This window comes from Polypterus senegalus, chromosome 18, assembly GCF_016835505.1.
Source record: "Polypterus senegalus isolate Bchr_013 chromosome 18, ASM1683550v1, whole genome shotgun sequence".
Classification (NCBI taxonomy): Eukaryota; Metazoa; Chordata; class Cladistia; order Polypteriformes; family Polypteridae; genus Polypterus; species Polypterus senegalus.
Genome location: NC_053171.1, coordinates 52,761,549 through 52,767,548, shown reverse-complemented (window position 1 = coordinate 52,767,548; position 6,000 = coordinate 52,761,549).

Here is a 6,000-nt window from a genome sequence, read left to right as displayed (position 1 = left end):
CCTACCCTCAGTTCCACTCTCTTTACCTTCCTCCTCTCCTCCTGCCTCCAGACATGCCTCCCACCTCTTCTTCTCCTTCTTCGGCCAACAGTATCCCAATTTCCACCAGCACCCTGGTGACTAACAGTACTGGTGGCAGTTAACCCAGGCCTTGACCGATACAATATGGAAATCTATACTGTTGTCCATATGTTGATCTGGCAAAAGTTTACAATGTATGCCCTTCTTGACATATCCTTCCCCATTTATCTGGGCTTGGGACCAACACAATGAAACACACTAATCTGTGCATCCCCTGTGACTGGCTTTTTCATTATTTTTCATTGTTTTCCATTATTTCTTACATTGTTCTTTTCATTTATGATGTGTCAAATTATGTATTTCTTTCCTAGATGTTTATTAGTTAGTATATATGTATATTTTTTGGTTCTCTTGTGTTCCTTGTATTTTGTAGGTGGATCCCCAAGAGCCAGGGACACCTGTCATTGACAATTAAGAGAACAATACATGCATGCTGGCAATTGAAGTCCAGTGCAGGTCTGGTTGGGAGAATTTGAATTGGCCATTTGTACAGTATTTCACACTCCACTATAGTAGGCAGTGATAATGCACCACCATAAATAAGACGTCGTTGAGGTGTTGATGGTTTGTGAGTATTGTTCTCTTTGTCATTTCTGATTTTTTTTTGGCTTTTGAACTTCACTGCTTTACAGATTATGCTTTAGACAATGTTTGCTATGATTGCCTTGGGCAACTCTTTTTTTCCTTGTTTTAACCTTTTCTTGTATTATTCCTTTTCATTCAATAAATTCTCTCTTGCTGGGGTTAACTGTGGTCCTTTTTCCTTTTTGAATGTGTTTTGAAACTGTACAGAACATGTTTTTGAACTTGAGAGTGAAGCTCATTTTTGCCTGGTGTAGGCCAAAATCAACCACTTAAGTAGAAGATAGAATGCCTTTTGGTGCACCTCCTCTGGGTAGGCTAGAAGGATTGTTACTGGTTTTAAATACCTCACACCATCTTGGCCACTTGTAAGATCACAGCAGTAATGTAAGTTTTACTTTTTTTTATGGGACGTGACAGACAGTGGGTGCTACTGAACTCCTGACTCCAAACACAAGTGCACAAGATTACAAATAAAATGTATTTTATTTTACTAAATTCCTTTCACGGGATCTCATTTCAACACAGAATCACAAGTACCATCCAATATAGTAATTCCTCTACTGTCTTCCTTGTTCTCTACCACCCAACTTAAGCTTGCTTGGATAAGGCTCCTTTAAATCCAGATCTGGGAGTACTTCTGGAGTCACATAAAATTACACCCTGGAAGCACTTCCAGGTCAGGCAGAACCTCTTTAAAATGTCTGAGTCCTCTTCCCACAGCTGCCTCTGGTGGAAACCATGTATGTGGTAAAAAGGAACATCAGTTATAAATACAGGATGGTAGACACTGTCCTACAGGGAGCAACCTCTGAAAAGTTTTAGGGGAATATGCTGGCAAAATAATTTTATCATCTAAACAATGCACAGAAGCAATTTTATATTTGTTTTACATTGTTAAGGATGTTAAAAGTCTCCTTTCACTTATAGAGATGAATGTGAAAGGCTGGAAAATGTCAACCCACAGCTGCTACAATGCCTGCTTTGTGGAAGTACATTAAAATCTGTGAAGATGGAAGATATACTCACTGGGACATGTGCTAGGAAAAGGTCAGGTGCGATTGAACTAAAGTGGAGATGTTTGGCACTATGAATATAACAAGACATATGAAATTATATGACACTGCTATATAGGCAGCCTTACCACAACTTTAATTGCATAGAAGAAAAAACAGAGTTCTTTTGACATATTTGTTCATGTCTTTTTGAGTGTTTCTTCAATTACTGCAATGTTAATAACATTCTTTAAGCAATAATATATTTTACTAGTAATAATTATTACTTTTTATTTGAATACAACATACAAGGATTGATATTTTAGAAACCCAATAAAGGAACAACTAAGATGAATGCTGCTGAATATTTAGGGAAGAGGGATATGAAACAGAAGGTGAGGAGGCAGAGATGATATGCAGAAGCATGGACTGTTAGATTTCTTTTACATTAAAATATGTGGAGGATTGTTACATATTTTCATTCACATGACATTTGCTATATTGTTACATATTTTCAGTCACATGATGTTTGTTATACAGGACACAAATATACCATGCCCTCCATATTGTTTCGGACATTGACCCCTCTGCTCCACTGTTTAAAATTACATATCAAACAATTCTGACATGATTAAAGTGCACATTGCAGACTTTCATCAAATGGGATTTACATACATTTCGGTCAAACCATATAGAAATGACAACACTTTTACTATATGGTCCCCCATTTCAGGGACACAGCAATGGCAGGTGACCCCATATAACTGAAAAGCAAAAAATGCAAGCAGCAATTGCAAAATAGCATCTTTACAGAGTGGAGTTTTGCAGTAAACTGAATTCAAAATGGCCTCACCTCTGGTTATATGACCTTCTGGCAGGAAAAGCTGGGTCTAGGTGGATGGACACTGAAAGTGATGTCGGAGATGTTACAGCTGTCATCCGGTCTGCAGAGGGAGGAAGAGAATAGGCATTAGAACACAGCACTAACCCTTGGAACAGTGGGTAGCTACAATCACTAGAGCCCTTAAGCTGTCCCCTATGCTCACCTCAGAATTCATTGTGAGACTGCTATCAGCAGTTCCATTATCAATGAAGAGAATTGTGCCCGGACCTGTGGCAGCCATACATGCCCAAACCATAACACCCCCAGGACTATGTTTAACAGATGAGGTGGCCTGCTTTGGATCTTTGGATTCTTTTGGTCTCCACACTTTGCTCTTGCCATCACTGTGATGATGTTCATCTTTGTTTCATTGGTCCACAACACCTTCCCAGAATTCTGCAGGCTCTTTGAAGTCCTTTTTCATAAACTGTGTAATCTGGCCATCTTGTTTTTGTGGCTAATAACAAGTGGTTTGCACCTTGCAGTGTAGCCTCTGTATTTCCATTCATGAAGTCTTCTGCTGATAGTTGTCTCTGACACACACACATCTGCCTCCTGAAGACTGTTTCTGATCTGTCAGACAGGCATTTGGGGCTTTTTCTTCACCAAAGTGAGGATTCTTCTGTCATCAGCAGTGGAGGTCTTCCTTGGCCTACCAGTCTCTTTGTGATTATTGAGCTCACCTGTGTGTTCTTTCTTCTTCATGATATTCTAGGCAGATGATTTAGTTAATTCTAATGCTTTACTTTTGTCTTTGATGGCTTTATTCTTGTTTTTTTTAGCCTCATGATGGGTTCTTTGGCTTTCATTGGCACAGCTCTTGTCCTCATCTAGAACAATGGCAACTACAGACTGCAAATGGTAGAAGCAAGCCGAGGTATCTTATGAAGCCATGACACACACCTGAGGAATCACAAAAACCTGTGATACCAATTGTCTCAAATATTATGGTGCCCTGAAATGGTGGGGGTGGGGGGTTTTGTGACTGAAATGTATGAAAATCCCCTCAAATTAAAGTCTACAATGTGTACTTTAATCACAGCTGAACTGTTGGATTTGTAATTTTAAACTGTGGAGCACAGGGGGAATCAAGAAAAATGTTTTTGTTTCCCAAACGATATGGAGGGCACTATATGTAAAATTAATTTATTAAAATACTAGCTGTGTAAGCCCATGCTGTAAAAAGCACAGGGTCCTAGAAACTATTGAAATCATCAGAAAATAAATTGAAATGTAGCGATGTCAGGTAATTGAAAGGAACAACTCTTGGTATCTCTCTCCTAGGAGGTTTCGTCTTGCCAATGTGCTTGCATCGTTTGTGCATTAGCAGCAAAGCAACTGTCTTTCTTCTGAGGTTTTGTATGGCTAACGTGCTCACCTTCCTAGTGTATTAGCACCAGGAGGAAAAGTAAAAGGGATATCATTTTTGACTCGCTTCTGCATTAGCCGCTAAGCAAGTGCCTCTTTCTTCAGAGGTTTTATTTTGCTGATGTGATGGCCTGCCTTGTGTATGCTTGGAGGTGGAGACCTTACCGGAACAGACAGACACACACACTTCCACATGTAGATGTTTATATATAAGGCTAGGGGGCTTACTCCCTGCTCGCTTCACTCGCCAACCCCCCTGGCCTGCACTACATACCAGCCACTTTGCGTCTCTGCCACTCGTGTTGTGAAGGGGGCTGAACACACCCCAAAGAGATGCGGTTGCTCCCCCGAAACACTCAAGTAAATGGTGATACAATGGGAAACAAATACAGCTTTTTTTACCTCCTCTTTGCTTGATCAGCTGCTGGCTTGCTGCTGCTGTACCATGTGATCTGCATCTCGCATGGCGCTTCGAACATTTAAAAGCCTGTACAGCATCTACTCTTTGTCTTTTTTTTCCTACCCCGGGTGTGGTTGAATCTCTTGGCACAAAGTCTTGTCTCGCAGTACATAAATCCTTGATATTTTAGTTTATAATTTACAAATGGAATAAGAATCTGAAAATCTAACAACATCACATTAAAGTTCGACAAATTCTGAAAAGAATGATACCAAACATATACACGAAGGTTTTAAAATAAGCCTGATATAAATTGTGACAAAAACATGACATAAAAGCGTCACATAAAATCGTTGCACTTTTAGGCTTAGAATGTTATATATATATATATATATATATATATATATATATATATAGGAGAGAGAGAGAGAGAGAGAGTAGATATAACATTGTGTTTTACAAAAAAAAAGAAATAATTATAATGTATTGCAGTGTGTAAGGAATTCCTATGCTGGTGTTGTACAGTCGTGGCCAAAAGTATTGAGAATGACACATGTATTGGTTTTCACAAAGCTGCTGCTTCAGTGTTTTTGACAGATGTTTCTATGGTATACTGAAGCAGAATTAGAAGCATCTATATATATAATTCACTAAGGCAAGACACCCATGGAAAGGCAAGACAATCATGGAAAGCACGCCGGAAGGGGCGTGGATTCACTAAGCCGCCGACAAGTGAGACACCTATGGCGCGTGCAGGAAGGAGCCACGCCCACCATCTCCAAGACCATTGGATGCGACGACAACTCACAGAGCCACGCCCACCAACTTGGATGTGACGACGCAGAAAAACCGGCGTCATTTATATTCGTCTGTTGTAGATGTCACACGCAGTTCCGACCCACGTTGACTGTTAATAGAGGCATGTTTCTCGCGGAGGTGAATCGCCATATGCCAGTGTGTAAAACTGTTTGTGTGGGGTATCCCATGGGATCCTTAAAACATTCCTTTACAACTGAGGTTAAAACACAATGAAGTGAGCAGTCTTTAAAAAACGAGTTTTCGGTTACGACACACGACCGCGTGCACCATAGCAAACTGTTTTACACGCTACATACAGCAATTCGCATCCGCGACAAACATGCGTCTTCTTAGATGCTCCTGCACTTTGTACACACCCCCCTCCCACCTCGCTACCACCGTGGTCGGGTATCTTGGTGGATTATATATAAAAAGGCAGCCAAAACCGCACAGAGCAATGAAAAATCTATGTGAGTCACAGGTGCATCTCGACTGTACAAAGACGACCCCGACTCGAGGGACGAGTTAGAGGTGGGCAAATGAGCAGGCAGTGTATACTGAACGAGAAATCACCAGACTAGCATGACGGAGGGAGCGGAGTGGACGTCTCCTCTCCTCCTGTTCCACCCTCCGAGCCTGAGCGCTGCACGGACGATTGTGTGTTGGTTCATTCCGTGCATTGGTTAAAACCCAATGAAGGAAGCAGTCTTTAAAAACAATAAGCCCTGTGCCTCTGTTTCATTACCGTTTCACCTGCTTCACCAATGCAGGCCCTGCAACAGTCAAGACGCTCTCTCGGCAGCTGACCTTCTCTGTGCCTGACCGGTTCACACAGAGACACTACATGACCAGGCGGTGTGTATGCTTCAAGAACGAGGGTGGACGAGACAGGA